The following is a 25,447-nucleotide window of genomic DNA, read 5'->3' as shown; positions in this document are numbered from 1 at the left end:
ATGTATACATAAGGGTCAGTTTTTATATAATGACAGTTCCTTTGGATGAATCAGTTGAACCTGTTTCTACTGTATCCACTTCACAATATAGGCTATCACAGAACTATGCCAAATGCTCCAGGCTGACCTGCAAACAATAGAGCAGGGTTAGCTGTTTCGTAGAAGGTCACCACATTGTTAATACAAAAGCAAAATACTGCGGATGTTGGAACCTGAAATAAAAACAGAAAATGCTGGAAATTTCAGCGGGTCAGGCAGCATCTGTGGAGAGAAATAAAGTTAACGTATCTGTTCTTTTCGAACATTCGCCACCACATCGTTAAGCCTGTTATGCTACTGAATCGTTCCAAGCTATGCAAACGACATCTTCCAGATCAGCCAGTTTGCATGAACAGATGCATCTGTATTTGGAGACGTTAAGCTGAGACCCTGTCTACCTGTTCAGATGGTCATTAAAGAACTATGGCACCATTTGAAGGGCGGAGGAATTTTCTGCTGGAGTTCTGGCCAATATTTATCACTCAACCAACACTAGCAAAAACAGATTACCTTCTTACTTCCTCGGTCTCTAAGTTGTCAGACTGCTTGTCCGACATCCAGTTCTGGATGAGCAGAAATTTTCTCCAATTGAATATTAGGAAGACCAAAGCCATTGTTTTTGGTCCCCGCCACAAACTCCGTTCCCTAGCCACTGACTCCATCCCTCTCCCCAACTTCTGTCTGAGGCTGAACCAGACAGTTCCCATACATGGTGTCATATTTGACCCTGAAATGAGCTTTCAACCACATTTCTGCAGCATTGCTAAGACAACCTATTCCCACCTCCGTATCATCACCCATCTCTGCACTTGCCTCAGCTCATTCACTACTGAAGCCCTTAACCATGCCTTTGTTACCTCTAGACTTGACTATTGCAACGCATTCCTGGCTGGCCTCCCATATTCTACCCTAAACCAGAGGTGATCCAAAACACAGCTGCCCATGTCCTAATTCGCACCAAGTCCCGCCCACCCATCACCCCTATGTTCGCTGATCTACATTGTTTTCAAATCCCTCCATGACCTTGCCCCTCCCTATCTCTGTAATCTCCTTCAGTCCCACAACCCCATCGCCCCCCCCCCCCCCCCCCCCCCCGCCCTGAGATGTCTGTGCTCCTCTAATTCTGCCCTCTTGAGCATCCCTGATTATAATCGCTCAACCATTGGTGGCTGTGCCTTCTGTTGCCTAGGCCCTAAGCTCTGGAATTCCCTGCCTAAACCTCTCCGCCTCTTTACCTCCGTTTCCCCCTTCAAGACGCTCCTTAAAAGCTATTGGTCACCTGCTCTAATTTCTCCTTATGCGACTCGGTGTACCTTTTTTAAAAATCTCATAATACATCTATGAAGCGCCTTGGGACATTTCACTACGTTAAAGGCACTATATAAGTACAAATTGTTGTTGCTGGACTTATCTCAATGCTATTTGTAAGACCTTGCTGTGTGTAAATTGTCTGCCACATTACCTATATAACAGTCTGCCATTGTGTTCTGCCCAAGGGTCTCAAGTCTCTCACATGAAATTCTTGAGTCACTTTACTAGGGAAAAATAGCTAAGGTGGTTTCATATTGCCCTCCTCACACCTTTTATAACAACAGTTCCAACACTTCAAAAGTAATTCAAAAGCGAAATACTGCGGATGCTGGAATCTGAAATAAAAACAGAAAATGCTGGAAATCTCAACGGGTCAGGCAGCATCTGTGAAGAGAAACAGTTAACGTTGCAGGTCGATGACCTTTCGTCAGAACTGGCAAAAGTTTGAAATGTAACAGATTCTTAAGGAGGTGCTGGGGCCCTGAAAAGGGGAGGGGAGGAAAGAACAAAAGGGAAGGTCTGTGATTGGGTGGGAGGTAGAAGAGATTTGAGAGACAAAAGGAATGATGGGCCAAATTGAGATGGTAATGGCACAAGTTAGGAAACAAAAGATGAGTCTAGAGAGGGTGTGAAAAGTGTCAAAAGTAATTCATTGCTATTAAATGCTTTGGGACATCTTAAGTATGTGAAAGGTGCTATATAAATGTAGGTTTGTTTCTGAAGCTACTGAAAATCTATAACAAAAGCAAAAAATGTTGGAAACAGTCAACAGTTCAGGCAGCAGCTGTGGAGAGAACAGAGGAATTAATGTTTACAGTGTGGACATGTCATCAAAACTGGAAAGTATTACAGATGAACATTAAAAAGGGAACCGAACAAAAGGAAGGGAAAGGAAAAAAGTACACGTTTGTGGAGAAATAAATTGATTTGACCTGTAAAGCAGGAGATTGTTTAATGGCAGAAGTGATATTAGCATGAGACAATAGCAGGCTTACCGAGAGAAATCAAAGCCATACATAAGATACAGAGAACATGCGAATAGCTGAAGGAGATGTGGAATGAGGCAGGTAGAAATGGAATTGGAATCATAATTTTGATACCTATCTAGTTAAACGAGACTTTGCAAAGGATCCATGTGCAATTATTTTGTCAAAGGCCTAGTGGTATACTTCTCCTAGTTTACAACCGGAACACTGAGGTTGTGATCCAATTTCCAACAAGACTATTCGTGTTCATTAGTTATTTTCTGGCAAGACATAGAACACCTTTGCTAATGCTCAGTTTAGTATTAGGATACCAATCCCAACTGTTCCAAGGTTTTTCCTGCTTATTGGTCTTTTTATTGAACGACATTACTCAGCTCACTATTCATAATCATAAGCAATCACGTTCAGACCCAGCCAAGTAGCTTCCATCTTCATTAACCTTGTAGTAACACCAGGATGTACAACTACTTAGGGGCCACAATTGCGTGCTGCCCCCAAGCTGTGAGGCGGGAATTTTTGTGCCGGGCGCGGAAGTCCCACGACCTACATTTGGCTTGCCGTCCCTGAGAGCAAATGGAGCACAAAATATCGTGCTCCACTTGCTCAGTGGGGTGAGAGCAGGCTGGAAAGACTCCGCGAAGGGCTCAGCACTACTCTAAAGAGGAGGGCCAAGCTGCCGACTCTGTGGGCAGGAAATGGGTTCATCCCTGGACCACCAGGTGCTGTGGCAATAGTCCGGCACACAAGCGAGCGGCCTACAGCCCGGTATGCGCCCCGTGGAGCTGTCGCAGGCATTGCCCATGGCAGTTTCAGAGGCACCACCGAATTTTCGCTCCAGGGTGAAAACGGGTCGCTGCGCATGAAGATGACATCATCATCGCCAGCGCAGGAGAGCAGGGCACTACCGGTTGGAGCGGGTTGCTACCGGTTACTGCCTCTGCAAAACTCCCACGAAAAGTCATTTGTGCCCCGTTAAACGGCCCGAATTTCTCCCCCTTTGAGTTTCAGATTTTCAGAACTCGAGGATTAAACATGTGTTTTACACAATCAGAAAACATCAAGACTAGTTCCACGAGAATGACCAGGAGATCCAGGAGCTAATAAGCCGCAAGCGCAAGGCATTCTTAAACTGGGAACAGCAACACAACTCGAGAGCAAAAAATAAGCTCTACAGACTGCTGAATGCCGAGATCCAACAAAAAACTCACAACCTAAAGAACAGATGGTGGGTGGAAAAAGCGCATGAGATCCAGCAATTAGCTGACAAACATGGCGTGCGTGGATTCTTTAGTGCAATCAAGACCACCTACTGCCCAAGCACCCAAGGTCCTAACCCACTGAGGGCCAAGAACAGAAAAGTACTCATGAAGGACAGAGAAGCAGTCAGTGCCCGCTGGAAAGTGCACTTCGAAGATTTCCTTAGCCGAGACTCTGTCTTCGAGGCGAGTGTCCTCGACTCCATCTCACAGCATGCTACCCGCCACCATCTCAGCACAACCTCAGGAGGTTGAAACGGTCATCCAACAACTGAAGAACAAGAAGCCCTCAGGAGCAAATGGTATCCCCGCTGAAGCACTAAAGCATGGCGGAGAAGCACTACTGGCGCAGACCCATGAACTCATTTCTCTTATTTGGGAGGAGGAAAGCCTGCCACGGGATCTCAGAGATGCTATAATTGTGACCATCTTCAAGAAAGGTGACAAGTCCGATCGCGGTAATTACAGAGGAGTTTCCCTGCTGTCTGCCACAGGGAAAGTCATCGCAAGAATCCTCCTCAATCGCCTTCTCCCTGTGGCTGAAGAGCTCCTCCTAGAGTCGCAATGCGGATTCCGCCCACTAAGGGCACAAGGTACATGATCTTCACTGTGCGTCAAATTCAAGAGAAATGCAGGGAGCAATACCAAACCTTGTACATGGGCGCCTTTGACCTCACAAAGTCCTTCGATACCGTCAACCGTGAGGGATTATGGAGTGTCCTCCTCAAAATCAGCTACCCTCAAAAGTTCATCATCATCCTTCGCCTGCTTCATGATGACATGCAAGCCGTGTTCCTGACCAATGTATCCACCACAGACCCAATACACGTGCGGACCAGGGTCAATGCTCTATCTCACCTTCAATAAGCTCCCCGCTGGAATGCAGCTAATCTACAGAACAAATGGGAAATTGTTCAACATCCGACATCTCCAGTCCAGATCCAAGGTTGTCCCATCCTCTGTCATTGAATTACAGTATGCAGTCTGCGCTTGCGTTGAACGCCAAGCCATTGTCAACACCTTCACCGAAGCATGAGGGTATGGGGCTTACACTAAACATCCGTAAGACAAAGATTCTCTACAAACCTGCCCCCGCCACACAGTACTGTCCCCCAATTATCAAGATCCATGACGAGGCCTTGGACAACGTGGTCCATTTTCCATACCTCAGGAGCCTACTGTCAACAAGGGCAGGTGTCGATGACGAAGCCCAACACTGCCTTCAGTGTGCCAGTGCAGCCTTCGGTCACCTGAGGAAGAAGGTGTTTTAAGACCAGGACCTCAAACCCAGCACCAAGCTCATGGTCTACAGAGCAGTAGTGATCCTTGCCCTCCTATATGGTTCAGAGACATGGACTATGTACAGCAGGCACCACAAAGCACTGGAGAAGTACCACCAACGCTGCCTCCACAAAATCCTGTGAATCCATTGGCAGGATAGGCGCACCAACGTCGGTGTTCTCGCTCAGGCCAATATCCCCAGCATCGAAGCATTGACCACACTCGATCAGATCTGACAGGCCACATCGTCCACATGCCCGATATTAGACTCCCAAAACAAGCACTCTACTCAGAGCTCCTACACAGCAAGTGAGTCCCAGGTGGGCAGAGGAAATGCTTCAAGGACACCCTCAAAGCCCCCTTGAAAAAGTGAAACATCCCCACTGACACTTGGGAATCCCTGGCCCAAGACCACTCAAAGTGGAGGAGAAGTATCCGGGAGGCGCTGAACACCTCGAGTCTCTTCGCCGGGAGCAAGCGGAAGCCAAGCACAAACAGCGGAAGGAGCACACGACAATCCAAGCACCCCACCCACCCGTCCCTTCAACCATCTGCCCCACCTGTGAAAGAGATGGTAGATTATGCAGTAGACTCATCAGTCACCTGAGAACTTATATTAGTATGGAAGCAAATCATACTCGACTCTGAGGGACTGCCTAAGAAGAAGAATTTATCTCTCCCCGATTGGCAGGAAAGTAGCAATAAAGCAGTTAAAATGGTGTGCTCTATTGCCCGATCCATTCCAACCAGTGATTTTAATGCCACCGGTTTTGGCGGCGGATGAGGCTCCCAGTGCACTCCGGCAGGGGCTAATACAGTTGATGCTGTTATGCTGTTGTCTTCAAGGGCAAAGCCACATCTGTTTTACCCAGCCATCTCAGTCAAATCAGGCAGCCACCACATCAATATCAGTGGTGTATAGTTGTAGCAGGGTCATTTACTGATTCAGCACAAGGAGGGGATGGACCTTCTCCATCCTTAGAAGTAGACACCCAAAGTATTCAACTTATTTTCTCCTTCCCCTGAGTAAACAATTAGAAGACAGTTAAGAAGCAAAAGATAGACCACACATTTTCATGAAGGGGAAGCACTGAGGAAAGATACACTCACCTGCTGCCTGCCCATCTAAGACATCCCCCTCACTGGATCATCTCTTTCCCCCCACCCCCAGCTTCACAGTTGGCTCAGCATGGGAACTGGCCAACTAGCTGCCATCCCAGAACTGGCTAGCCGGCAGCATACTAATAAGGTAGTCATAATGGCTCAAGCCTCACGCCGTCATGAACAGGTGGGCGAAGTGACTGCTCCACCGACTTTGCACCCATTTTAGATGCGACTTTAACATTTTCCCTGATATTTAATTGGCAGTACATCAAAGGGATTTAGTTAGAATCCTGTGGGGTTGAGTACATTGATAACAATATTGTTCTGGTACAATAGACCTATTTCATATTAAATATACAATGAACCTTATTTAAAATTAAAATAAATTCCAAAAATATATTTAATATACATATTTTATAGATACCATCACTTAACTGAATCTTCTTCCCTATGCTGTTTTTGTTTGAACCTAGGACTCTCAAGGTTTGAATCCTTTATCTTCCTTGAGAGCATTTAAGAACATAAGAAATAGGAGCAGCAGTAGGCCATACGGCCCCTCGAGCCTGCTCCGCCATTTAATAAGATCATGGCTGATCTGGCCATGGACTCAGCTTCACTTCCCTGCCCGCTCCCCATAACTCCTTATCCCCTTATCGTTTAAGAAACTGCCTATTTCTGTCTTAAATTTATTCAATATCCCAGCTTCCACAGCTCTCTGAAGCAGTGAATTTCACAGATTAACAAACCTCTGAAGAAATTTCTCCTCATCTCAGTTTTAAATGGGCAGCCCCTTATTCTAAGATCATGCCCTCTAGTTCGAGTCTCCCCCCCACCAGTGGGAACATCCTCTCTGCATCCACCTTGTCAAGCCCTCTCATAACCTTATACGTTTTGATAAGATCATCTCTCATTCTTCTGAATTCCAATGAGTAGAGCCCAATCTACTCAACATTTCCTCATAAGTCAACCCCCTCATCTCGGAATCAACCTAGTGAACCTTCTCTGAACTGCCTCCAAAATCCTTTCGTAAATATGGAAACTAAAACTGCACGCAGTATTCCAAGTGTGGCCTCACCAATATCTTATATAGCTGTAGCAAGACTTCCCATCCTCTTTGCAATAAAGGCCTTCCTGATGACTTGCTGTACCTGCATAAGTACCCCCAGGTCCCGCTGTACTATGGCACTTTGCAATCTTTCTCCATTTAAATAATAACTTGCTCTTTGATTTTTTTCTGCCAAAGTGCATGACCTCACACTTTCCAACATTATATTCCATTTGCCAAATTTTTGCTCACTCACTTAGACTATCTATGTCCTTTTGCAGATTTTTTGTGTCCTCCTCACACATTGCTTTTCCTCCCATCTTCGTATCATCAGCAAACTTGGCTACATTACACTTAGTCCCTTCTTCCAAGTCGTTAATATAGATTGTAAATAGTTGGGGTCCCAGCACTGATCTCTGCGGCACCCCACTAGTTACTGGTTGCCAACCAGAGAATGAACCATTTACCCCGATTCTCTGTTTTCTTTTAGTTAGCCAATCCTCTATCCATGCTAATATATTACCCCCATCCCCTTGAACTTTTATCTTGTGCAGTAACCTTTTATGTGGCACCTTGTCAAATGCCTTCTGGAAATCCAAATACACCACATCCACTGGTTCCCCTTTATCCACCTTATTCGTTACATCCTCAAAGAACTCCAGCAAATTTGTCAAACATGACTTCCCCTTCATAAATCCATGTTGACTCTGCCTGACCGAATTTTGCTTTTCCAAATGTCCTGCTACTGCTTCTTTAATAATGGACTCCAACATTTTCCCAACCACAGATGTTAGGCTAACTGGTCTATAGTTTCCTGCTTTTTGTCTGCCTCCTTTTTTTAAATAGGGGCATTACATTTGCAGATTCCCAATGTGATGGGACCTCCCCAGAATCCAGGGAATTTTGGTAAATTACAACCAATGCATCCACAATCCATGCTGCGACTTCTCTTAAGACCCTAGGATGCAAGCCATCAGGTCCAGGGGATTTATCTGCCTTTAGTCCCATTATTTTACTGAGTACCACCTCCTTAGTGATTGTGATTGTGTTAAGTTTCCCCCCCCCGCCCCCCCCATTTCCCCATGACTGTCCACTGTCGGAATATTGTTAGTGTCCTCTACGGTAAAGACTGATGCAAAATATTTGTTCAGAATTTCTGCCATCTCCATGTTCCCCTTTACGAATTCTCCAGTCTTGTCCTCTAAAGGACCAACATTTACTTTAGCCACCCTTTTCCTTTTTATATACCTATTGAAACTCTTGCTATCTGTTTTTATATTTTGTGCTAGTTTACTTTCATAGTCTATGTTCCATTTCTTAATCATTTTTTTAAGTTGTTCTTTGCTGGCTTTTAAAAGCTTCCCAGTCTTCTGTCCTCCCACTTTGCATGCCCTTGTTTTTAATTTGATACCGTACTTTATTTCTTTAGTTAGCCATGGATGGCTATCTTTTCTCTTACACCCTTTCCTCCTCACTGGAATATTTAAGATGTTAATGAAATAAATAAAAATACTGTATTTCATTTAACAATATTTGACCTTTCTAACTTAATATACATTAGAGGTATAAAATGTATGTAATTTTTGTAATTTCTTATTTAAATTTAAAAATTTTCTGAATGGCAGATAGGGTTATTTAAACATAGGCTGACTCCACAGCACTGATGAGGCTGCCTGGAAAAAGCACACAACAGTCTAAGTTGGCAGCAGATTGATTGGGGAGAGACAGCAGCTAAACTCAATTTTCTTGAAAAAATTCATTGCTAGCCATCTTCAAAATGGAGTGCAGAGGGAAACTCAGAAACGGCACAGTGAATATCAAACAATTTTCTTTCCTGTCTTGTTGTAGAGTTCTACCATAATATGGTAGAATTTTTCATTAAGATGGAGAGTGACACAGTTAATTCAGAGACTAGGGTCCTGAACTTGGCTAGGATAGACTGGCAAATGATATTTAAAGGGTTGACGGTGGATAGGCAATGGCAGACATTTAAAGATCACATGGATGAACTTCAACAATTCTACATCCCTGTCTGGAGTAAAAATAAAACGGGGAAGGTAGCTCAACCGTGGCTAACAAGGGAAATTAGAGATAGTGTTAAATCCAAGGAAGAGGCATATAAATTGGCCAGAAAAAGCAGCAAACCTGAGGACTGGGAGAAATTTAGAAGTCAGCAGAGGAAGACAAAGGGTTTAATTAGGAGGGGGAAAATAGAGTATGAGAGTAAGCTTGCAGGGAACATAAAAACTGACTGCAAAAACTTCTATAGATATGTGAAGAGAAAAAGATTAATGAAGACAAATGTCAGTCCCTCAGATTCAGGCGAATTTATAATGGGGAACAAAGAAATGGCAGACCAATTGAACAAAGACACAAATAACCTTCCAGAAATACTAGGGGACCGAGGGTCTAGCGAGAAGGAGGAACTGAAGGAAATCCTTATTAGTCAGGAAATTGTGTTAGGGAAATTGATGAGATTGAATGCCGACAAATCCCCAGGGCCTGATAGTCTGCATCCCAGAGTACTTAAGGAAGTGGCCCTAGAAATAGTGGATGCATTGGTGGTCATTTTCCAACATTATATAGACTCTGGATCAGTTCCTATGGATTGGAGGGTAGCTAATGTAACCCCACCTTTTAAAAAAGGAGGGAGAGAGAAAACAGGGAATTATAGACCGGTTAGCCTGACATCAGTAGTGGGGAAAATGTTGGAATCAATTATTAAAGATGTAATAGCAACGCATTTGGAAAGCAGTGACAGGATCGGTCCAAGTTAGCATGGATTTATGAAAGGGAAATCATGCTCGACAAATCTTCTGGAATTTTTTGAGGATGTAACTAATAGAGTGGACAAGGGAGAACCAGTGGATGTGGTGTATTTGGACTTTCAAAAGGCTTTTGACAAGGTCCCACACAAGAGATTAGTGTGCAAAATTAAAGCACATGGTACTGGGGGTATTGTATTGACGTGGATAGAGAACTGGTTGGCAGACAGGAAGCAAAGAGTAGGAATAAATGGGTAATTTTCAGAATGGCAGGCAGTGACTAGTGGGGTCCCAGCAAGGTTCAGTGCTGGGACCCCAGCTATTTACAATATACATTAATGATTTAGACGAAGGAATTGAATGCAATATCTCCAAGTTTGCAGATGACACGAAGCTGGGTGGCAGTGTGAACTGTGAGGAGGATGCTAAGAGGCTGCAGGGTGACTTGGACAGGTTAGGTGAGTGGGCAAATGTATGGCAGATGCAGTATAATGTAGATGAATGTGAGGTTATCCACTTTGCAGGCAAAAACAGGAAGGCAGAATATTATCTGAATGGTGACAGATTAGGAAAAAGGGGAGGTGCAACGAGGCCTAGGTGTCATGGTACATCAGTCATTGAAAGTTGGCATGCAGGTACAGCAGACGGTGAAGAATACAAATGGCATGTTGGCTTTCATGGTGAGAGGATTTGAGTATAGGAGCAGGGAGGTTTTACTGCTGTTGTACAGGGCCTTGGTGAATACAGTTTTGGTCTCCTAATCTGAGGACGGTCATTCTTGCTATTGAGGGAGTGCAGCGAAGGTTCACCAGACTGATTCCTGGGATGGCAGGACTGACGTATGAAGAAAGACTGAATCGACTAGGCTTATATTCACTGGAATTTAGAAGAATGAGAGGGGATCTCATAGAAACATATAAAATTCTGACGGAATTGGACAGGTTAGATGTAGGAAGAATGTTCCCGATGTTGGAGAAGTCCAGAACCAGGGGTCACAGTCTAAGGATTAGAGATAAGCCATTTAGGACCAAGATGAGGAGAAACTTCTTCACTCAGAGAATTGTGAACCTGTGGAATTCTCTACCACGGAAAGTTGTTGAGTCCAGTTCGTTAGATATATTCAAACGGGAGTTAGATGTGGCCCTTACAGCTAAAGGGATCAAGGGGTATGGAGAGAAAGCATAAATGGGGTACTGAAGTTGCAGGATCAGCCATGATCATATTGAATGATGGTGCAGGCTCAAAAGGCCAAATGGCCTACTCCTGCACCTATTTTCTAGGTTTAATGGAGGGATGGAGCAGAGAGGAATGAGTGCTGTATAAACTGGGAATCTCTACATATGGAACCTCTTCTATTCTGCTACAAAAAACACACTTTGGTAGATACTTTCATTAGATTTGATCCATAGTAAAGCTCAAAAAATTAGCACAATCTCAGAGAATTTTTTTTTTGTTTCTATGGAAACCAAACCAAGATCTTCCACACAACACTGACAAACAGTAGAGATTTTGAATAATATTGCTCCAAAATGTTACATTCTTATTAATGCAAAAAACATGTTACATATTAAGATAAATAATGACTCTAAAATAGTACAGAGTTTTCAGTGTCACGTTGAATTTGAAACAGTGAAGTGCATCAGAGTCTTTCTTACGCCCACTTAATTTCAGAAATTTCCATTATCGTTTTCAGAGCTTGGAAGGTAACTTTAGGCCAGGGAATTAATTTTCCAACTTTAGATTTTCAGATTAAAAACTTCTAGGTAGGAAGACAACATATCACACATTTTAGGTAACAGTTGAGTAGATGTTTTGGGGCAGTCCACCAGAATTGCTGCTGATTTTGATTCTTTATGTAAGAGAGAGCAGCAGATACCTATATCCCTGTGAGTGGCAGTGACAGCACGGTAATGAGACTGGCTGGGAACAAATAGGTCAGCAGGTCCAATTAGAATAGAGCCAGTTGAAATTTTTTCCTGCACTTTGATGGCATCTCAAATAATCTTTGACCCAGTTTGTACAGAAAATGGTCGAAACAAGTGCTCACAGGCTAAGTCTGAAATTTGAAACAATAGGAAACAAAGGATGATATCTGGAATAAAAATAGAAAAATGGGGGATCTGGGTAACGCAGTGGGTTCGACCTCTGGGGCCTGGATTCAAATCCAGCCAGACTGATGGAAATCTCCTCTGCTGCTGGGTGTAAGGGTGCGAGTTAGGACAACCTAAATTCAGTTTATAGTGAGCATGGGTAACTCTCCCTAATTTGGCACTAATTGCCAATTTCCCTCAGAGAGGCAACAGGAAGACTAATGGGCCACAATTTCGCCAACAGTGGTGAGACAGGCGCGGCCGGCATTGGTGGCATGTGGGCAACGCGCTCCCGGCTCCATTCCGCTCTCTCAATACAATTTTCCATTGATTGGGCTTGTTCAACCTGCCCTGCGAGATTGCCAGCCAATTAACAGGAAGCCGGTCTGATGACGTCATTTGGTGGTTTCCTTAAAGGGACCAACTTTTTTTTGACCGTTCTGTCAGTATTCTACAGCATTGAGGTGCTGTAAACATTGATGAGTATTGCATAAAGGTGCACAGCTGCACCCAAGCTCTCCCATGACAACCTCCATATGCTTATGAACGGAGTCACGGCACGCAGGGAGGTTCTCTTCCCTTCCAATGGATGGAAGAGACCTCACCAGGAGACCAACCAAGGACCTGGCTGCAGTGGCGTAAACCTTTCAATGATCTGAGTAGATCACAAAATATTACTGCAAAGCCTCACTCAACCTCATCATGCTGTGCCACTCATCAAATCCCCATCACTGCATTCTCTACCCTACTTCTGCATGTCATTACTTACACCAACTGAACTTGCACCTCCACCCATCCCTCTCTCTCGACATTATCACTTCCTCATCTCACTAGCCACCCCTTACACTCTCACCCTTGTCCAATCATACCAACTAACAACACACAAGGGTAGGCAATGTTCATGTAGAGTTTCTGCTAATGTGTTGTCAAACATTGAAATCTTTATTTTGAACACTGTGTTCTTGGACAGATTTGTGTGCACCTTTGGAAGTGGCTTAGTGAGTTGTAGTGAATGGTCAGACATAAAGGTACCCTGCACAATGATGATGAGTGAGAAAGGAATGGCTTGGGCATTGCAGGGATGCTTTATGGTGCTGGTGTGGGCTGGTGTCAACCTGGCACATCATGTGGCAGTGGAGTATTTGAAATGAACACTCGACACTAGGTTTGCGTTCGAAAGTTCAAGTAGTCTTTATTTTGCACTGGTGGGGAAAGGTCCTGCTCTGGGTCCAGCCAGGACACTGTTCCACTGATTTGTAGTTTCCAACAGCTTTTTATGCACTTAAAACGTACATGCTCAACCTCATGCACGATCCTTTGGCACAATTTGATTAGTTTAAAGCCCGCGTGCACAGTGACTGATTCGTCCACGTCACTTGCCTCTGTTTTCTGCCTAGCTCGCGTATCATTGAGGTACTGCCTCCATAGCCGAATAAGCAAACGCATGACTGATGTGGCCATAATTTGTTATCATTGCTCTGACCCTTGCCTTGGCCAAATGGTATCCTGTTAAAAGGTTCATGTCTGTTCAATTGTTCTGCTTTTCTTCCTTCCTAGGCCCCTTGTGGTTCCCACCTCGGTTAGTTCTTGCAAAGTCAACATGTTATTCTTAACTGCCTATTAAGCGATGTAAAAGCTGATTCACTGTAAATAGCCCTTTAATTCATTTGAGCCCCGAGACCCCTTCTTACCCATATAATTATAGCAGAGCTGGAAATTCCCACTTCAGTCCCCCCTTTTGGTACTTGACCACCCAGCCCAAGAATACCAACCTAATTCCACTTTGTCCTGTGTCCCCTGATTCGTTCTGTGGTGATCAGCCACATGGTTTGGGGGATCCGGGACGTAACCTATGTCTCAGAATATTTCAGGGTACTCGGCTAACAACTTTCGCTGTTCCATAATTAAAGATTTTGCTTTCCTTCTCCGTTGCCTCTTTCTGCATGACATGCATAACCCAATTCCCCATCCGACAGCTAGCCCTAACTGTATGATCACCAATACGTGCGAGGGCATACGAATCCACGGATGGATATTAACATTCATTCCCCAATTCCATACATGTTCCCACCACTGAGTGTCCTTCGAATGCTGTAGGGTAACTTCCAAAATCTCATGATAATGTCCTTTTACTTTCTCAGTGTCCTTTTTCAATTGCGTAAAATGTTTTTCGAGACGGCTAATGTCTTGCCAATTTGGTATCTCATATAGTTCCATTTCATCATCCCATCTTGGGTTGTTTAAAGTGATGGTCTCGACATGTTCCTCTCTTTATGGGAATAGGTATCGATGGACTATTTTGACCACAGCTTTAGGCATAAAACAGAAATTAGGCTATGGGGTCACATATATGACATTACCATGCTTGTACTCATTTTCCTTCGTAGATATGCAGTACGTCCCAACATCCTGGGCTGCCATTTCAATCCCTCCCTGACTAAGGGGTCTGATTTCCAACGTGCAATTAATCCGTCTGAGTGAACCCATACGCTTTACGTTGCCTTCCTTCTATGGGGTGTGTGCACACTATCACATCCAAATATTGCGTGCAGTCATCGATGTGCACCCCTTAGAATGGGCCACTTAGTTTCACCGCATGGGGGACATATATCATGGAATAAAACCCAGGATTGACCTTGTATCTCGCCTATATTCTGTACTGTCCACAGAGGTTCGGCCTCCGCACCCTCTATCTGAGGGATAGCTAGGACCATACCTCTCAATTTCACTTCTATGGTGATACAATTACTTGGGGACAAGAACACCTGTGTTGTCTTGAGAACGTCGCAGAGGGTAATACCGTCCTTAGTCCATTTGGACAACTGCTCATTACTTATCCAGTTGGATATTTTTCCGTGTTTCATGTGGTTTACATTGTATCAATGTTCTCTAGTGACCACGTGCCATACATTGCACATACAAGTTCTTTATGTGTTTCTCGGGTTAGATGATTTAGTCGCACACTTTCTTATTGATAGTTTGGGCATGAGGCTCTCGGATTTCCTCGACTTGTAGCATTTGTCTGGCGACCTTGTCCCGTTTCTGACAACTGCGAAGTCAGATTGTTTCCCTTTAGTAAAAGGATTCTCAAACGTTGGGCTAAGTCTTGAACTGCTATACTGGCTATGTCAAATGTGTTAACAGTTGCCACCCCCACCACATACTGATAATGTGTGTCGGTTGTTGTTAGACAATGGATAACATGAAAACCACACATTGCCTCGTGGTTCATTGTCAGACTATCTCGATCATATGTACCATAAGTATCACCTCCGTGTCTAGCCATTGTGACCCTCTGTTCCCTATTGTACTTGGACCTCAATTGGCCCAATTAACTATCCAAATTCATTATATCTTCCCTTTCGCAATTACATTTTTAACTCCTTTCTTAGTGATATTTATTTGCCTATGCAAATAAATACTAGTGAAACCCACGCCCCAAGTCTCACAGTTTGGACTGGGGTAAAACACATTCCCGTCGCGATGGGACAAGTCAGGTTGGTACTGTACTGATATTACCAGTGTATGGTGCTGACACAATATTCACCCTTTCCTCTTTATACAGATCATACGGGAAAATGCTGTCCCGCAATTACCTTCATGGTGCATTTCCATGTTATCCCATCCCAATTAAACCCGCTTGCAGAGGCTGCATGTTCTACCACGTTGTAGAGGCAAATGAACATGTCCTGAGCTTGAGCGCACCCAATTCAGCCTGGGGCTACACGTGTTTTTCCCATCCACTCGAGTTACATTTCCGGTGTTCATTGTACTAAATTTTCTCAGGCATGATTGGGTAATAACCTGTACCAATCTTCTGACTTGGCACAGAGACTTAATAAGTTGATAAGTGGACATTGTCTTAGGTCTCGATCAGTTACCCAGGAAGAGAGCTTTCCCTCTGCAATATGCTGCAGCTTTCCTTGGGCTTGTTCCACTAACCAAGATCCATACATTACTTCGAGCCATTTCGTTGAAGACTATTTGTTCCCCTTCTATAATCTGGGTTAACCCCTTTTTAGCATTAAACCAGTTGCAACATATTACTCAGGCCTCACCGCCTTCTGCTATGATTCTCCTCAATAGTCTCAGTACCATTCTTGTCAAGGTACGATCAAGCCCATCACTCTCCCTGAATTCAGTGCCGGTTGTACTGGCCCTCTGCCAAAATCCCTTGATCATTCTCCCATGTAGCCACGCTATTTTAGGCTTGCACCACCCAGGTAGTCCCGTTTTGATCAGATTCAATATTACAGGTACGACTTCATGATGCACATCATGGTACAATATCATCCAAGTTGGGATTACCATTAGCCCATTTGTTGGCCCTCGGATGTGTTTATGACAAACAATTCACTTTTCTCACAAATCTGTTTATTCATTGGAGGAGCCTTTGGATGAGTCTTTTTTGAACTCGACTGAGAGTACAACCGCGCTCCCGTCCTTGCACCCTTGATATAATGGATGGTTACATAGAAACATAAAAAATAGGTGCAGAAATAGGCCATTCGACCCTTCGAGCCTGCACCACCATTCAATAAGATCATGGCTGATCATTCCCTCAGTATCCCTTTCCTGCTTTCTCTCCATATCCCTTGATCCCGTAAGAGCCCTATCTAACTCTCTCTTGAATATATCCAATGAACTGGCATCAACAACTCTCTGTGGTAGGGAATTCCACAGGTTAACAACTCTCTGAGTGAAGAAGTTTCTCCTCATCTCAGCCCTAAATGGCCTACCCCTTATGTGACCCTGGTTCTGGACTTCCCCAACATCGGGAACACTCTTCCCGCATCTAACTTGTCCAGTCCCGTCAGAATCTTATGTTTCTATGAGATTCCCTCATATCCTTCTAAACTCCAGTGTATAAAGGCCCAGTCGATCCAGTCTCTTCTCATAGGTCAGTCCTGCCATCCCGGGAATCAGTCTGGTGAACCTTCGCGGCACTCCCTCAATAGCAAGAACGTCCTTCCACAGATTAGGAGACCAAAACTGAACACAGTATTCCAGGTTAGGCCCCACCAAGGCCCTGTACAGCTTCAGTAAGACCTCCCTGCTACTAACCCAATCCCCTAGCTATGAAGGCCAACATACCATTTGCCTTCTTTACTGCCTGCTGTATCTGCATGCCAACTTTCAATGACTGATGAACCATGACACCCAGGTCTCGTTGCACCTCCCCTTTTCCTAATCTGCCGCCATTCAGATAATATTCTGCCTTTGTGTTTTTACCCCCAAAGTGGATAACCTCACATTTATCCACATTACATTGCATCTGCCATGCATTTGCCCACTCACCCTGCAGCCTCTTAGCGTCCTCCTCACAGCTCATACCGCCACCCAGTTTAGTGTCATCTGCAAACTTGGAGATATTACACTCAATTCCTTCATCTAAATCATTAATGTATATTGTAAAGAGCTGGGGTCCCAGCACTGAGCCCTGCGGCACCCCACTAGTCACTGCCTGCCATTCTGAAAAGGACCCGTTTATCCCGACTCTCTGCTTCCTGTATGCCAACCAGTTCTCTATCCATGTCAGTACATTACCCCCAATACCATGTGCTTTGATTTTGCACACCAATCTCTTGTGTGGGACCTTGTCAAAAGCCTTTTGAAAGTCCAAATACACCACATCCACTGGTTCTCCCTTGTCCACTCTACTAATTACATCCTCAAAAAATTCCAGAAGATTTGCCAAGCATGATTTCCCTTTCATAAATCCATGCTGACTTGGACCGATCCTGTCACTGCTTTCCAAATGCGCTGCAATTTCATCTTTAATAATTGATTCCAACATTTTCCCCACTACTGATGTCAGGCTAACTAGTCTATAATTAACCGCTTTCTCTCTCCCTCCTTTTTTAAAAAGTGGTGTTACATTAGCTACCCTCCAGTCCATAGGAACTGATCCAGAGTCGATAGACTGTTGGAAAATGATCACCAATGCATCCGCTATTTCAATGGCCACTTCCTTAAGTACTCTGGGTTGCAGACTATCAGGCTCTGGGGATTTATTGGCCTTCAATCCCATCAATTTCCCGAACACAATTTCCCGTCTAATAAGGATATCCTTCAGTTCCTCCTTCTCACTAGACCCGCTGTCCCCTAATAATAGAAACATAGAAAATAGGAGTAGGCTATTCGGCCCTTCGAGCCTGCACCACCATTCAATAAGATCATGGCTGATCTTTCCCTCAGTACCAGTACTTCCGGAAGGTTATTTGTGTCTTCCTTCGTGGATGTATTTAAGAGGGAGTTGGATATGGCCCTTACGGCTAAAGGGATCAAGGGGTATGGAGGGAAAGCGGGAAAGGGGTACTGAGGTGAAGCATCAGCCATGATCTTATTGAATGGTGGTGCAGGCTCGAAGAGCCGAATAGCCTACTCCCACACCTATTTTCTATGTTTCTAAGACAGAACCAAAGTATTTATTCAACTGGTCTGCCATTTCTTTGTTTTCCTTTATAAATTCACCTCAATCGGACTGCAAGGGACCTATGTTTGTCTTCACTAATCTTTTTCTCTTCACATATCTATAGAAGCTTTTGCAGTCAGTTTTTATGTTCCCGGCAAACTTCCTCTCATACTCTATTTTCCCCCTCCTGATTACCATGCCACTGGAAATGTACCCCTATCCTATATCCTCGGCTGTCCCTAATTCTACCATTCATGATATGTCCCTTACTACATTGTGAGATTGGCGAGGTTTGTGAGGCATGTTTGTGGACAGGAGATCTGGGACCCGAGGAGATTCTTCTAGCTCCCGTGTCCTGTCCACTTCCATTTGGATCATACTGCACCTGATTAGGTGGGGGTATCCCATTAAGCACCCCTTCTTCCTCATCCCCCTGGAGAGGATGAATCCAGCTCCCCATTTTCATAACCGTCCGGTACCTGCTGGTGAACTGAAAAAACTTCATCTGGTTAATATAAAACCATTTAATTCTCCTAGGTAACCAGGCTGCATATACCATGATATTATACAGTCCCTTGTACTGGAGTTCAGAACTTACACCCTGGCATAGTTTTGTTCCATTACCTGGCCCCCCACCTCCCACTCCTGAGATTTACTCGGGGCCAGATGTAGTCGGTTACGATGGTGTGCCCTCCTGATCCCTCAGGTACAAGCCACTAACCCCTTTAAACAACATCGTCTCTTTCTGATGGTCACCTACTGAAAACAAAAGAAACAGAGAATCTCTGCTGATTCTGCTTAAGAGCCCGAGGGGTTAATTTGTAACATGATCCTAAAATTCCTTCTACCCCAGGAACAAATATTCTCTTCAAATTAAGAAAATTTCCAATATTCAAGTTATCGCCCACTGAATTAAAACAGAGTTCACAGCTGCCTGTGAAAGTTAACTTCCTTTGTTTCGAAAGCTGACAAACGCAGGCACCATCAATCAATGTCAACTTTCGTCCCACAGCTTGCAGCCTTTTCAGTTTAATGTCGTTGTGCTTTTCCGCTTAAAATAAACATTCATAAAAACAACTTCCCACAGAAGGGCATTTCATCCGTTTCTCCTGTTACACATTTGTCAGAATTTTTAAAAAACCATACCAATTATTGATGTGAAAAGCGTTATGTTCGGAACTAAAGGCTCTCCACACAATTTACACCAACCAGAATTTTATCATGGTCATAATAAGTCTGATTTTTAATAGGTTAATTAACCTCAGTAATTCTAATCTTAAACTTCCCAATGCCACTTGGAAAAAGGGAAGGAGACACAGCCACACAAAGAAATATGCATTCCCAAAAACTTTAAACACCAAAGAAAAACCAGAACAGTAAGAAACATAATCTTCCCTTTTCTCCTTTTTATTGAGTCATAACTATCCATTATTCCTTTACCAGTTTCAATTTCTGATCCCCATACACTCCACGTGCACTTCTAATTACCTTTTAAATGTGGTGAGGGTTTCTGCCTCTACCACCCTTGCAGGCAGTGAGTTCCAGATCCCCATCACCCTCTGGGTGAAGAGATCTTCTCTAAACCTCCTCCCCTTCTACAATGTCATCCTTTCCATGTGTCCCGATTGGTGCTGTCGCCATCACACCTACTGTCGGTTTATTTTATTGCTTTCTCAGTCAATAGTCTAGTCCGTCCACTTAATTCATAATACACGCAAGTACCTAAAACAAGGGCTTTCTCCTCCTTTTGTTTCTTTTCCGACTCCCACTATTTTCTTTATTCAGCGGGTGGGTCGTCTGGTTTCCAATTTTATTTAATCATTATTTCAATTAGTTTTCAATTTTTGTCTGCTTGGTACCATGTCAGAGACCCCTCTGGTCCCCACTCGAGTTTCTCACTTCCCATGGCTATATGTTGTCAGCAGTACGTCCCTTACTTACTCCTTGCGAGTGAGACTGTTACTTGCAAGCTTCTTGGTTGTCAGAGGTACATCCCTTACTTCCTCTCCCTAAGACCGATACTTGCAACCTATTTGTTGTCAGCGGTATGTCCCTTATGTACTCCTTGCGAGTGAGGCCGTTACTTGCAACCTTCTTGGTTGTCAGCGGTATGTCTCCTGCCAGTTCCTCCCGAGCCGAGACCATTACTTGCAACATATATCAATTATCAATCGCAACATTACACAGACACACTTCTATATAACCGATCGCAATTGTTTCACCCGGGATCTTCCGCTGACGACTTGAAGTCTCGGCCACAGCTACAGATTCGGATCTCTCAGGCAGGTGACACCAGATGGATTTCTGCCCTTGTCCTAACTGCGCGTGGTAATTAAAACATACTCATACCTTTGACATGGCTTCCATCTGCCGGTGTCCGCCACCCACTTGAGATCCTGCTGACAATGCCAATTGAAGTGGAGTATTTGAAATGAACACTCGACACCATTATCTGCGTTCGAAAGTTCAAGTAGTCTTTATTTTGCACTGGTGGGGAAAGGTCCTGCTCTGGGTCCAGCCAGGACACTGTTCCACTGATTTGTAGTTTCCAACAGCTTTTATATACTTAAACATAGATGCTCAACCTCGTGCATGATCCTTTGGCACAATTTGATTAGTTTAAAGCCCGCGTGCAGTGACTAATTGGTCCACTTCACTTGCCTCGGTTTTCTGCCTAGCTCGCGTAACATCGAGATACTGCCTCCATAGTCGAATAAGCAAACGCATGACTGATGTGGCCACAATTTGTTATCGTTGCTCTGACCCTTGCCCTGGTCAGATGGTATCCTGTTAAAAGTTCATGTCTGTTCAATTGTTCTGCTTTTCTTCCTTGCTAGGCCCCTTGTGGTTCCTACCTCGGTTGGTTCTTGCAAAGTCAACATATTATTCTCACCTGCCTTTTAAAGGATCTAAAAGCTGATTCACTGCAAGCAGCCCATTAATTCATTTGATCCCCGAGACCCCTTCTTAACCCTATAATTACAGCAGAGCTCGAAATCCTCACTTCAGGCAGCCAGGATGCACAGCGTAAAGTAAATGTGGCCATGGTGAGGTCAACCCCTGCCTCCTGGGCATCAATGTGGTTGGGTGCTGATGCTCTCTGTCCTGTTCAGCATCAGGTGATTGTGGAAAAGGTTGGTATTGTTGTTGGTGATGCTGGTGTGTTTAGTGATGTTGGTGTTGGGGTTGATCGTGGTGGGATTCTGAGGACCAAGGTAAGATTTTTTCAAGGATGTCGATGCTGCTGCAATAGATGGCAGGTGAGGTTCAGATGACAGAACCTATCTGTCAACGGTGGGAGAGAGGTTGTTCCAAGGAGGTTACAGCGAATAGAGTTCACTGCAAACACTTCCAAACTGCATACAGCTCAAAAGCTTCTTCCAAATCCAGAAGGATTGCGCTTCTGTCATTGGAAAGTGAACAGCTATGAAAAGGTAGCTTGTATACCACCTCTGGAGCTGTCAACTAGCCAAAGTAATGGAGAGTCACTGAGAACCCAACAGTTACCTTGCGTGAAACCCAAAGAACGGCAAACTTGTTAAAATGGTAAGTGCCTGGGTAAAATCCTTTTAAATTACCTCTTAAGCATCTTAATTGAGTGGCCCGCTGTTTAGTGTCGAGTCTTGAGAACCGCACGCAGATCTGACAGTGGACAAACTGACACGGAGGGGGGGGGGATTCAGAGCGGACTTCCACCCCACTGCCAATCAGGGCCGTTTTGAGAGGGGGTCTGCCTCCAAACCCACACTCGCAAGCTGGGAAGATTCCGGCCATGGTGTGGGAAATAGGAAAAATGCCACAGAGGTTGAAGATCAGCCATGATCTTATTGAATGGCAGAGCAGGCTCAAGAGGCCGTATGGCATACTCCTGCTGCTAATTCTTATGTTCTTATTAGTAAGGTTTCAGGCTAAGGCACATTGTTGGGGCAGAGTAGATGGGGCTCTGCGATATCTGTGCTTAATGCTGACATAAGCAGGCTAAAATTCTACTGGGAATTCAGAATAGAGGTAGCGCACTTGTATTGGTGCATTTTCAGCAGGGTGTATTTCAAATTTCCGGTGCGGAGGGGACCATCCCATGCTTGCCAGAGTCCCTTTATTTAAATATTGCTGGTGCACTCCCAGCGCGATTTGAATCATGGAAGCTGGGATGGGATTCCTGGCCAGGAGCACAAATGTGCTGGTGCAGCTCCTTCCTATCAACTTCTGCATATGACTGGATGTCCATTCATGGTAGGTTAAGTATCATATGGCTATATAATCACGATGTGACCATTCATAGGAATGTGATGCAGGAATACATGTGCTCGGGCGGTGTCCATATTTTAAAATAAATGGCTTTGCAGTAACAATTGGTGGATTCCCTGGGCATGCTGCTGCTCAAGTGGAGCTTGCAACTCCTGAGAAGTGTAAGAATTTTGCATGTTTCAATGAAACCACCTTTCATTCTTCTAAACTCGACAGAATATAGGCTCAGTCTACTTAAACTCTCCTCATTGGACAATCCCCCCATCCCAGGAATCACTCTGGTGAATCTTCATTGCACTCCCTCCATGGCAAGCACATTCTTCCTTAGGTAAGGAGACCAAAACTGTACTCAGTACTCCAGGTGTGGTGTTACCAGGGCCTTATATAATTGCCCAAAGTGGAGGAAGAGCATCCGGGAGGGCGTTGAGCATCTTGAGTCCCATTGCCGAGAACAAGCAGAAAACAAGTGTAGACAGTGGAGGGGGCGTGCGTCAACCCAGGCTCCCCAACCACCCTTTCCTTCATCCACTGTCTGCCCCACCTATGACAGAGACTGTAGGTCCCGCATTGGACGCCTCAGTCACCTGAGAACTCATTTTTAGAGTGGAAGCAAGTCATCCTCGACTGTGAGGGACTGCCTATGATGATATAATTGCAGTAAGATATCTTTACTCTTGTACTCAAATCCTCTTGTAGTAAAGACCAACATACCATTTGTTTTCATAATTGCTTGCTGTACCTGCATGTTAACTTTCAGTGATTTGTGTACAAAGACACACAGGCCTCTCTGAACACCAACATTTCCTAAACTTTCACCATTTAAAAAATTCTCTGCTTTTCTATTTTCCTACCAAAGTGGATAACTTCACATTTCTCCTCATTATATTCCATTTGCCATGTTCTTGCCCACTCACTTAGCCTATCTATATCCCCTTGAAGCCTCTTTTCATCCTCACAACTTACATTCTCTTTGTATCATCAGCAAACTTCGATATATTACATTGGGTTGGCTGAGTTAAATAAATACATTGCATTGGTTTCCACATCTGATTCCCAGCAAGGATTTGATATTGAAGACTGGGATCTGGTGGTTGACACTTTTGCTCTCAAGGTATAGTCTGACAAGTTGGATATGAATTAAGGAGGCCCTTTAACCCATTCCAGCTCTTCTACCAGAGAAAAAGCCTACAATTCTTCCATCACAGCATCCAGCTGTTCATCAAATAGCAGGGTTTTTGCCTTCGCTAATCTGCTTGAGAATCGATCCCATGTACTGATAACTCTTTGGATGAAGAACTTGCTGACATCAGTTCTAAATTTGCCTTTTGCTAGTTTGAACTTGTGCCCCTTTCTTTTGCTGTCACGGTTTAATTTTAAGCAATATTCCAGATTTACCTTTTTCTACTGTTTGCTACCAGTGAAGTCTGTTGTCAACTGCCTCCTTTCAAGGCTGAAAGGACCAAGCTTCATCAGTCAGCCCGCTCATAGTTCTGCTGTAAAAAAGCAAGTACTTGACTCGGAGCTCCGACTTAACAGACATCTGAGAACTCATTTTTAATGTGGAAGCAAGTCATCCTCGACGCTGGGGGACTGCCTATGATGATGATGATGAAGTTCTGCTGTGCACCATCTCGGGGCGTGACTGTCTCAGGGACCAAGCCTGGACACAGTAAGTGTGGGTTGAGCAGAGCGCAATGAAGTTTAAGCATGATGTGCTCTATGTTTGCACGCTACTAGTTTAGGAAGGGACGAAGGAATGAATTCGCGTTTGTATCGCACATTGGCTTATCTCCCAGGATGCCCCAAACCATTTTATACCAAATTAATGGTTTATTTAGAAGTGCGGTAACTATTGTTGTGGGGAAAGCGAGCAGACCAACAGCGAATGAAATAGATAATGAGCAGTAAATAGATAATGAGTGAAGTGTGTTTGGTGGGCAGGGGAACTCTTACCTGAGTGGTCGGCCCAGTCAGGCGGCTTCTGCGTGGAAGCAAGTCATCCTCGATACGAGGGACCGCCGAAGAAATGACGGACTGGCCAGGCCAGGCCAGAACTGGACAACGGTGACGGCGCCCACGAGTAAAGGCCCTGCTAATGGCGGAAGTGAACTGTGCCACGGTTACCATTTTACCTCGATTGCAGACCGTCGCGAGTCGGCACAGCGCGGCGGCAGCACTTGCCCCGCAGCCCCGGCCGGGTTTGTGCGCCTGCGCATGCCGCTCGGCAGTTGGCGGGCTTTGCTCGCGTGCCCATGCCGTCCTTTCGGCGCGAGGCTCTCCGCGCAGGCGCACGGCACCCCGGGTCCCAGCAAGTTGTCATGTTCTGAAGTAATATATAGCTGCCCAGATTCGGGAATTTTCTAAAACTTGCCCAAGATACCAAATAGATCACCGTCAGACCGACCCATTGCAGTGAAGAGAGCAGGGATTCGGTTATTTAATGACAACTACCAGGTGAGAAGTGGACAACCGTTTATCCAGCTGTCTATATTGTCCCTGCACAGTAAGCAGATGGGGAGCCCTTACTGATGATATAGAAGTTGTAAGTTATTCTTCTGTCTGCACCAATGATATGGAATTACATAAGCTATACAGCACAGAATCAGGCCACTCGGCCCAACCAGTCCTTGCCGCCGTTTATGTTCCACGCAGCATAACCCTCGTATTCCCTTCTCCATCATACCTCCCCTTAAATGCATCTATAGTATTCGCCTCAACTACTCCATGCAGTAGCGAGTTCCACATTCTCATCACTGTCTGGATAAAGACGTTTCTTCTGAATTCCCTATTTGATTTGTTGGTGATTATCTTATACTGATGGCTTCTAGTTTTGCTCTTCCCCACACGTGGAAACATTATCTACTCTATCAAAACCTTTCATAATTTTAACAATGTTGCAGAACAATT

At 44.5% G+C, this 25,447-nt stretch overlaps 1 protein-coding gene across 1 annotated transcript in view; it reads right to left on the bottom strand.

Annotated features, from left to right (window-relative positions):
* Nucleotides 1-24,739, bottom strand: part of LOC139281292 (protein kinase C beta type) — a 387,614-nt gene extending 362,875 nt beyond the window's left edge. The window contains exon 1 of the mRNA XM_070901417.1: nt 24,494-24,739. The gene's annotated coding sequence lies outside the window, so the exon portion shown is untranslated. The remainder of the gene's footprint in view (nt 1-24,493) is intronic.
* Nucleotides 24,740-25,447: the final 708 nt, after the last annotated feature.

The sequence above is a fragment of the Pristiophorus japonicus genome, chromosome 15 (assembly GCF_044704955.1).
Source record: "Pristiophorus japonicus isolate sPriJap1 chromosome 15, sPriJap1.hap1, whole genome shotgun sequence".
Classification (NCBI taxonomy): Eukaryota; Metazoa; Chordata; class Chondrichthyes; family Pristiophoridae; genus Pristiophorus; species Pristiophorus japonicus.
This window is presented reverse-complemented; position numbering and strand designations above follow the sequence as displayed.